This window comes from Dipodomys merriami, unplaced genomic scaffold (assembly GCF_024711535.1).
Source record: "Dipodomys merriami isolate MVZ:Mamm:240054 unplaced genomic scaffold, mDipMer1.0.p SCAF_815, whole genome shotgun sequence".
Classification (NCBI taxonomy): domain Eukaryota; kingdom Metazoa; phylum Chordata; class Mammalia; order Rodentia; family Heteromyidae; genus Dipodomys; species Dipodomys merriami.
This window is the reverse complement of record NW_027206419.1, coordinates 294264-304594: the sequence shown is the minus strand read 5'-3', so window position 1 is coordinate 304594 and position 10331 is coordinate 294264. Positions and strand designations below refer to the sequence as shown.

The 10331-nt window shown below is 40.4% G+C and overlaps 1 long non-coding RNA gene across 1 annotated transcript in view; it reads left to right on the top strand.

The window, feature by feature from the left end:
* Positions 1 to 4453: 4453 nt before the first annotated feature.
* The window catches only part of LOC138819754 (uncharacterized), a 53423-nt gene continuing 47545 nt past the window's right edge, over positions 4454 to 10331 (top strand). Inside the window, exons 1-2 of the long non-coding RNA XR_011369609.1 lie at positions 4454 to 4723; positions 5765 to 5872. This is a non-coding gene — a long non-coding RNA (uncharacterized lncRNA). The remainder of the gene's footprint in view (positions 4724 to 5764; positions 5873 to 10331) is intronic.

The following is a 10331-nucleotide window of genomic DNA, read 5'->3' as shown; positions in this document are numbered from 1 at the left end:
AAAACCAGTCAGGGACTCATGAAAAAAAGAGAATTATAGGCCCATTTCTTTGATGAACATTGATGCAAAATTTCTGACAAAATTTTGGCCACTCAACTTCAACAATTCATGCAAAAAATCAAACACCACGATCAGACAGGACTCATTTCAGGGATGCAAACCTGGGTCAATATACGCAAATCAATTAATAAAATTCATCAAATAAATGAGACCAAGGATAAGAACCACATGGTTATCTCAATAGATGCAGAAAAGGCATTTGGCAAGATTCAACACCCATTGATAATGAAGACTCTGGAAAAACTAGTAATCCAGGGAACATTCTTCAATACAATAAAGGCTGTATAGGACAAACCTACAGCCAGCATTATACTTAATGGTGAAAAACTAAAGCCATTTCCTCGTAAATCAGGAACAAGACAAGGATGTCCATTCTCGCCACTCCTCTTTAATCTAGTATGAGAATGCCTAGATACAGCAAAAACAAGATTCAAACATAAAATGGAAAGATGATGTAAAATTCTCCCTCTTTGCAGATTGAATGATTTTGTATTTAAAGAATGCCACTGACTCCACTCCCAAATTATTCAAGCTCATTCAAAACTTGGGCAAAGTAACAGGTATAAATTTAACCCTCAAAAATCAATGGCTTTTCTGTATGTCAAGAATGAAAAAAGTTTGGCTGGAATCAGGAAAGCAACTTTATTCATAATAGCTCCACAAAAATGAAACACTTAGGAATTAACTTAACCAAAGAAGTGAAGGACCTCTATGATGAAAACTTTAAAAACCTGAAAAAGGAAATCAAAACAGAACACAAAAAGTGGCAAAAACTCCCAGGCTCCTGGATTGGAAGGATCAACATCATGAAAATGGCAATATTTCCCAAGGCTATCTACAAATTGAATGTATTACCTATCAATATCCCAAATTCATTCTTCAAGGAATAGAAGAGACAATCCAAAAATTCATATGGAACAATAAAAGACCCTGGATAGCATAAAAGATGATTAACAGAAAGAAAAGTGCTGGAGGAATATCAATACCAAATTTCAAACTCTCCTACAACACCATAGTAATCAAAACAACTTGGTAATGGCACAAGAACAGACCTCAGGACCAATGGAATAGAATTGACATCATCCTGATGTCAGAATTTAGAATTGACATCATCCTGATGTCAGAAGCCAGTTGTTTCACACGTTTTCCTCTCCTGTGAAAGTCCTGAGTCTCAACCAAGAAGAGGAATTCAAAGGCAACCCTATAACCATAGGAATAGGTTGTCATCCATGTCAGCAAAGTTATACCTGTCACCATATTTAGTAAAATACACAATACCTCCATGAAATAGAGACAAAATAAGGAGAAGAAATTCACCGAACACAAGATTCTCTACACACATGTGTATCAATATAGATCGTACGTTTAAATTATGAATTCAAGACTATAGTGGACCACCTTGGCAATCAATGTCAGATCCTAGGAATAGCTTAGCTCATTAGTTGCTCACAGGTTAGTGTGTTCACCTTGGCTTATAGGCGAATTGGTCGTACTAGGACCTGAGTTAAGATCCCAGCACTACCAACAAACGGATGGTGGAGTAAGAAGCCAAGTGTGAAACTTGTTTTCCTTTTCTCTGAATATCCTGGGTGATTTTGAGAATCCTGGCATGATGGAGAACATTTCTACAAATCTAGATGCTCTGTGATACGATGTCATCAGTGTAATAAATTAAAGGGGTTTCATCTTAGTACAATCAATGGTAAATAAATGAATGAAACAAAAAATACCAGAACAACCACACCAAACATGTATGGACTGAACATCTATAGGTAAGTATAAATCCTATCTTTACAATGTATATAAATAGTATGTTTCCAGGGCTGGGGCTTGAATTCAAGACTAGTGAACAGGCCTAACTTTCTTTCTTTCTTTTTTTTTTTTGTTCGTCATGGGCCTTGAACTCTGGGCTTGGGCGCTGTCCCTCAGCTCTTCAGCTCAAGGCAAGCGCTCTACCACTTGAGCTACATCGCCACTTCTGGTTTTCTAGTGGTTTATTGGAGATAGGAGTCTCACGGTCTTTCCTGCCCTGGCTGGCTTTGAACCGCAATTCTCAGATCTCAGCCTCCTGAGTAGCTAGGATTACAGGCGTGAGCCACCGGCGCCCGGCTGTGAACAGGACCAACTTTCTTATGTTCAAACACGGTGATTTTCCCCTTCATCCACTTTGCTGCAGATTTACCCAGATCCTGAGTTCAAATCCAAAGCCTGGAAGAATAAACAGTGTGAATTGCAAGCCAGGGAGAGTAATTTATTTTACTTTTCTCAATATGGCGCTTGAATTCAGGTTGTGGCAACTCTGCCTCAGCTTTGATCACCCTAGTCTGGGTTTCAGCCACTAGACCTACAGCTCCTCCTGGGATCCTAGACCCCCAGGTCTTGCATGGAAAGCAATGCACAGAAAAAATATGGCCATTTTATGGTTACTTCCTTTGCATGGTGACCCTCATGGGTCTGAATGACACTGTTGCAAAGGGTACTTCACCTTGCATTGCTGAAGGCTGCCAGAATATCAGGGAAGCCATAGGCCCACGTGGCAACATAGGCCCTGATTTCGAATCCCTGTCCTGACACCAACGAATGGCCAGAGATAAAGAAAATGGTTCCCATCCATAGGATTAACGATGGAATATTGTCAATGTCACGGTTGAATGAACTGATCATGAATGATGCTCCTATAAAATTAGACAGCATCATTTCAGGAGGCTGATTGATTTGATTTAATATTTATGAAGCATTGAAAGAATATTATTACTTAAAGGAAAGCAATAATTTCAGAACACTGATTTCATTAATAGTTTAAGGATGAAAACAATTAATTAATTACATTACATTAATTACATTAATTACATGGAGGCATAATTAATACCCAGGGATTTGAAGGAATGTAGTCTATATAACTGAATATTGTATAGACATCTCTGACACTCTATAAAGATATATATTTATTAGCATACTGCCATCTGCATGTCAATCTTTTCTTATTTGGTCACCCCTCGGGCTTGATCTGAGGTCCTGGGAACAGCCTGTCAGCAAAATTTGTCCTAGGATGGCATGCTAACACTCACGCATTCATGAATTGGGCCTTGTAGGCTTGTAGGTCTTGAGTTCAGATGCCAGCACTACCAAAAATGAATTGTGGAGTAAGAAGATGATAGTGACACATGTTTTCCTTTTTATGAAAGTCCTGTATGTCAGGTATGAAGTGGAATACATATGCAGACCTATATCCTGTGTAATCAATGTATTCAATGTTTTATATTCCATAATAGTCAATAAAATAAATGGTCAATACATGAAAAAATAAAAAAAATAAAGTAATTACACTGAATGCAATATGGAGTCAACATATGTATATAAATATAAATCATGTATGTAAATTGTACATGAATAGGATGTTTTCTAGTGGTGTAGATCTATTTGAGGCATAAGGAACAGAACTGAATTTCTTGACTTTAAGGCGGCCAGCTTCCCATTCCCACACAGTGCAATAGAGTTACCAAGACATTGAGTTTCAATCCCAGTCCTGGCAGAAAAATGGTACCTTTGCAGTATGTGAGGCCCAATTCTTAGGCATTTAATTATGCCTCAATTTTATGAATGTGATTGTTTAACTGCTTAATAAAGAATTAACTAAAATTGATCAGTGTCCTATAATATAATTGTGTATAACTTTATCCTGGAATCATTCAAGAGCTGCCCATTCAATCATGACATACATCACATTCCATTGGTACTCATATGGATAGGAATGAATTCCATAGGCTCTCCAGCCATTTGGAGGTGGCAGGACCAGGATTCGAACTGTGGGCTCCAGCTCCCTCCACTTCAACCTGGGGATAGGGTACTCACCGTTCTGTCCAAGAATATCAGCAAGACCAATGATTAGATAGGTACCAGTGGCTCTCAGCAGTCCTCCTTGATACTTACAAGGCTGTGATGGGAGGATCATGGTCAAAGTCAGCCTAATCAGGAAAGTTCCTGAGACCTTTTTCCAACTTCAGTGCCAACAAAGCCAGAATCCCAAGGCTCCAGTGTGGAGGGCGAGCCTTGAGCAAAAGCAGTGCACAGACTGTGCCCAGATCCTTAGTTCAAGGTCCGGGTCTGGCAACAAACAGACATATACAACAATCTGTGCAGCCATCTGCCTAAAGCAGGTCACCCTCTTGTCTCCAACTGAATTGGACATTGGTCCCTGGGATAAGGGCTGGGGGAGCCGCTGTCTTCTTGACTCAGCCCATGCTGCTTGCATCACAGAACTCTGGCCACACCCCCATTCTTTCATGGTTATTTCTGACCAATGGGATACAAGAATGGTGACCACGCCCACATTCCATGCTGCCTAGTAGCACCCTGGATTCCCTCTGTTAGTTTACAACACTACCAGCAATTGAGGAAGGTAGAGGTGGCTAAGTGGTGAGGAAGAGACTCAAGCAACTTTGGAGTATAGTAGGAAATTGAGATGCCTGCCCGCACCCCAGCTCCCTCCTCCCCTTCCCAAGTTGCAGGATTTTAAACCTCAGGCAATGGTGCACTGCCAACCAGGCCTAAAGCCCTGACCTGGTCCCTGGCCCTGGTTCTCTGCTCTTGGTCCATGTGTTTCGCTGCCATTGCTTCTTGCCCCACCTGGAGCAGCCTCCAGCAGCTTTTCCCAGCAACACAGGTGAGTGGCTTCCCCCAAATCACAACTAACTGTGATCAGACACCCCTCCTTGGGCACCATGACCCATGCTTGTTTCCTCACCCTGGCTCTGAGGAGCCATCTTTCTGTCTTGGGCATTTCTGAAACAGAGACTCAATATATGCTCTGATTGGACTGGATCGAAGTCTTCCTATCTGGGAAAGGTATGCTCTACCAGGCCTGGCCCTCTGTAGTTGGGATGGTAACCATGTAGCACCATGCTCAGTCATCGATTTAGATGGATTATCCCAAGCTTTTGGTCCACAGCAGCCAATTCTTGACCACAGGTGAAGCTCTGGGAAGGGTCACAACCATCAGAACTCATTCTCCTCACAGGACAGTTTGAGGAAACAAGGGATTTATACAGAGGGAATCTCTGGAGCATGGCTTGGCATGGAGGGAGTGGCATTCAGAGAAGGTTCTCTGCAATTCTGTGAGCAAATGACAGGAAGATACCCACAAAGGGCTCAGGTGGGGCCAGTTATTAATCATGCAACAGCTGGGGATTTTGAAACAAAACATGGGTCTCTTTCATCGTTACCCTATACCCATGAGGATGGGGATCCTTCACTGTGTTTAATTTTGCATCTGGGGAAACCGAGGCACAGAGAAGTCAGGTAACCTCCTTATGACTTCAACTTCACAGGAAGCTCGGCCTGACTTCACTACCATGCTCCCTAGGACAATGGGTGATATTCAATCCGCTTCTTGTGGTAGGGAGTCCAGTTCTTGTCAGTTGTGGGGCTTGAACACTAGGCATGGGCGCTGTTGCTGAGCTCCTCAGCAAAAGGCTAGTGCTCTACTACTTGAGCCCACAGCACCATTTCTAGTTTTCTGGTGGTTCTTTGGAAATAAGAGTCTCAGAGACGTTCCTGTGGGGGCTGGCTATGAACCATGATCCTCATATGTCAGCCTCCAGTGTAGTTAGGATTAGAGTTGTGAGCCACCGGCACCCAACCTAATTTTAATTCTGACTTTTCCCTCTCTCTTTCATAAAAACTGTTTGAATGGGTGCTGGTGAAGGGGGCCCAGCATCCCCATGTGGCTGGAATCCAAGGTGACCGTCTCATTCTGGAGGTGGGCTGTGGGTCAGGAGCTGTCTAGCTCAGCCTGTTGAAACAGCACCCTGAGGTAAGCCACACTGTGCCCTGGCTAGATCATGAAATTCATTGTCCATCCAGCCTTACTGGACTTATTGTATTGTATTGCTTTCTACATCATTTTCTAGCACCTGGCCAAACTTATGATACTTAGTTATGGAATGAAAATGTAATGCCTTCTTAAGAAAGTCATTTAGGGCTCTGGGAATGTGGCTTCATGGTATGGTGATTGCCTAGTATTCATGAAACCCTGGGTTCAATTCCTCAGTAACAGAGAAAAAAGAAAAACACTAGAAAGAATACTTGGCCACAAGTGGTAGAGTGCTAGCCTTGAGGAAAAAAATGCTCAGGAATAATTCCCTACCCCTGAGTTTAAGCCCCTGGACTGGCAAAAAAATTAGTAAATGGAAAAGAAAGAACACATACTTGAAATATATAATTGCTCCTTACATACTGACACCTGACAATAGCCCCTAATTCATGTACTTTAGTTATGTTAGGATACTGTGTTGAAAAAAGTTTTGTTCATTAAGTCACAGCAATTAATGCCAGGAATGTGCTTGGATGTCCGCTGAAGATTAATTCTGGAAAGTCAAGGATTCCAGCATTTTGTGTCATCACTGCTAATCACAAAGTGAAAAGTAGTCTGCGTGATTTTGAAATCTTTTTGGTCAGTTTTGCCATCAAAAAGGCAGAGGCTAATTAATAGTTATGACAGAAAATAAGGAGTAACTCCGGATGGAAGGAAAAAATGATAGTAAATAAGGTATACCAGAAACTGGTCTAGAGAACCATTTTTGGTTATTGAAGAACTATTTGTCAACTAGGCTTTTCCTCATTGCCTTTAGCATTCTAAATCTCTTAGGCTAGTTCTTAATCTCTGCGTGGTAAATGTATCTCCTTCTATGCTGTTCTTTCATATCTTATCTCCTTTGTTTTCTAAAAATCTCATTCTTTCTATATTTCTCTATGAACATTTCCTGATACTAAATACACCTATACAGATGTCACAGGATGCTAATGTAAGGGTCCCATAGCTCATGATTCATTAATGTAACAAACTGGAAAAGGAGGACATATTTACTGCTACCTCAATTTTTTTGAAAAGCTGCAATGTCATCATTTGGTTAAAATTTCAATTCTTTGTCTACACAGTGTGTCAGTGCACCTAAATGCAAATATGAAATGGGTGCTGGTGGTTTACACCTGTAATCCTAGCTACTCAGGAGTTTGAGACCAGAGGATTGTGGTTCAAAGCCAGCCTTGTCAGGAAAGTCCATGTGAACCTAATCTTCAATTAACCACCAGAAACCAGGAAGTGGTGCTGTAGCTAAAGTGGTAGTGAGGTCAACTTGAACTGAAGAGCGGAGGGTCAGTGCCCAGGATCAGAATTCAAGCCTCAGAACCAACAAAAAAGGTGAAATATGACTTTAAGTTTCCCCAAAAGGAACGACAAGATCAATAATCTTCCCAAGCAAAAAAAATTAATTCCAAAATGATTCAATGCACCTACTTTTGGTGAGTTATGTTATGGAATCTGTGCTGGACATATTCTCTAAAAACAAATCGTTTAGGGATACAGGTGGACCCATTGCAACAATAAGATGTACAAGTCATTATGTCAAAAAATGAACTTTACAACTTTGGTGGGGGGAGGATGGGATGGGGGAAGAGGGAGAGTATGGGAAGGGATGGGAAGGGGAAAAAAAGAAGAGGCAACAATGCTTGATAAGAAATGTACACATTATCTTCCCCGTGTAATTGTAACTCCTCTGTATGGTATTCTCACAATACAAAAGAGAAAAAAATGTCAAATATTAGCTTTACAAAAAACATCTAATATTTCTTCTTTGAAGAGAGATGTCTATACAGTTGATGTCACTTGGCTTTCTTACTATCTTAGTTCGAATCCAACCATGGCAGTAGAGTCTGTCAAACTCTTATCTGTAATTACACAGCATAAAAACCACAAGTGTAATTTTAGTTCAAGCAGCAGAGCTTTGGGGGCAGGTTAGCAGGAAACAAAACTGTTCAGAGACAGGATCCAGCCTAGGAGTTCAAGCCCCATAACCAACACAAACTAAAAAAACAAGCAAATAAAACCCCCAGATATTTCATTGGGACCCTCCTTAAAGGAGTACTGGTCTGAGAAGAGGCTTCTTTTGCTGATCATAATCACTGGATACTTTTTTGGAATCCTTATTCTCTGGAAAATTCAGGACCAAACTAAAGGAATTGATAACTGACTCCTGAAACAAGGGAATCATCTCAGGGGTGAAAATACCATCGATAAGACACTTTAAAGCCTCCATGTCTTTGTTTCTTACCAGTAGAATGGTTTTGGGGGGGTCCAGTCGTGGGCCTGAACTCTGGGCCTGAGCGCTGTCCATCGGCTCTTCAACTCAAGGCTAGCACTCTACAACTTGAGCCACAGCACCACTTCTGGCTTATTTTTGCTTATGTGGTGCTAAAGAATCGAACCTGGGCCTCATCCATGCAAGGCAAGTGCTCTACCACTGAGGCAACTTCCCAGTCCCTGCAATAGAACATGTTTTAAACAACGTTATTTCCTTTTGTTCTATGCTGGCTTTCAAATGGCACATTATTTCTTTTTGTAATACTCTCAACTAGGAGTTTACAGAAAAGTTATATATGAGTAAATACACACACGAAAAAGTCAGGGACAGAGTTTCCTTCAAGCCTTGGGATTTTTTGAACAGTAAAAAGGAAAGCACAATTTAACTTGAACTTTGTCAATCCTCTATGTTCCATTCCTTTCCTGGGACCAGTTTCCACATCCAGTAGCAGTTACTTCCAGGAACAATCTACGGTGCTGCCTGAGATATAATGAATGTTTTCTTGCTTCACCGAAAAAACACAAGGACATCCTGCTCTGAGGTTACACGTGTTTCAGAGACAACTTAGTAAAGAGAAAATATGAAATTTATATTGCTTTTAAATACATTTTCCATAAGTATATTGAGTTCAAACTTTGTAAGTTCTCTATGGATTAAGGCGAATTTTAAATGGGAAGAAGATTCTCAGATCATTTTTTTGTGAGTGTATGTGCTGCGCATTATTTGCCAACTGTTCATGAGTTAACAGTAAGGAAACAATAGCAATAATAAGAGAAAGAGAAGTTTTGTGTTTAAGTATAAGGGTTCATAGAAGACTCTACAAATAAGACAACATTGAAACAATAAAGCCAAGTCCAGTATGTAGATTTATGAGAGTGATATAGAGAAAGCATTACTCGTACGTGGAACAGGAAGTATGAGGCCACTCCCTTTCTAAATCATGCTTGCTAATCACGCAACTTTGTAGACAGTAGAATGGAAGCATAATTCTGTTTTCAATGCAAATCAGATATAAGAGCATGGACTTAATTGGAAAAAAAAGATCATCCTGAGAGAGCAGGGATTATACTAGCCATGAACTGGTGGATAAGATCACATTTATTTTCTTTCCTTTACTTATGTATTTTTTGTTAGTGATGGTCTTGGCACTTGAACACTGGGCCTGGGAGCTGTCCCTCTGCTATTCAGCTCAAGGCTAATGCTCTATACTTGAGCCACAGTGCCACTTTCAGTTTTCTTGTAGTTAATTGGAAAAAGAGTCTCCAGGATTTTCTTGCCCAGCCTAGCTTTGAGCCCTGTCCTAAGATCTCACCACCACCCAGCTAAGGATCACATTTCTAACAGTGTACACACAGCATATATAATGTGCATGTTCATCTATCTTTATATGAATTCTTACGTTGAAAATCTAGGCTACAGCTTAGCCTTTACACTCACAAAAATGTTTGTAATTTAAAAGTTGATACTACTGGAGAAATAAAACCTAAGAATGTAAAGGAGTCTGGGAAGTTCCGTATGCATCCAGCCTGGGCAGAACAGTCTTTGAGAAACTATAATTAACCAGCCAAAAGCTGGATTGGAAGCATGGCTCAATACCAGCCATGAGCAAGGTTGCTGAATAAGATCTTGACGCTTTTGCATACATACATACAATCATACACATATATACAGAGACACATATATGCACTCACAAATACACATATGAAGCAACTCTCAGAATATGTGGAAAAGGTAGAAAACAATAGAAAATATGTCCTGAGTAAGATTGGAATCAAGTGATAATTTTTAATGTTAGAAAGTCCTCAAGTGAACCTTCTTCAAAAAAGTTTAAGAATATTACATAGATAGGGACCAGAGTCAAGTAATCATTATTAATGGGATCAGGTCCATGGAGGAATGAATCAGAGACTCCTGCAGGTACATCTGAAAATGTTCATATTCTGTGTCAAATGTTATAACATCTTTGAAAAGAGTATATGAACACTCTGAGCAGTATAGTGGATAATATTACTGGAGAAGTTCAGAATTGCTAGTCTGTATCTCGATTAAATAAACCAAGAAACTATGGAGGGGAAATGTGATACAAGGCTAGAATTCTAGCACTCAGACTAAGACAGGAGATTAGATAGTGGA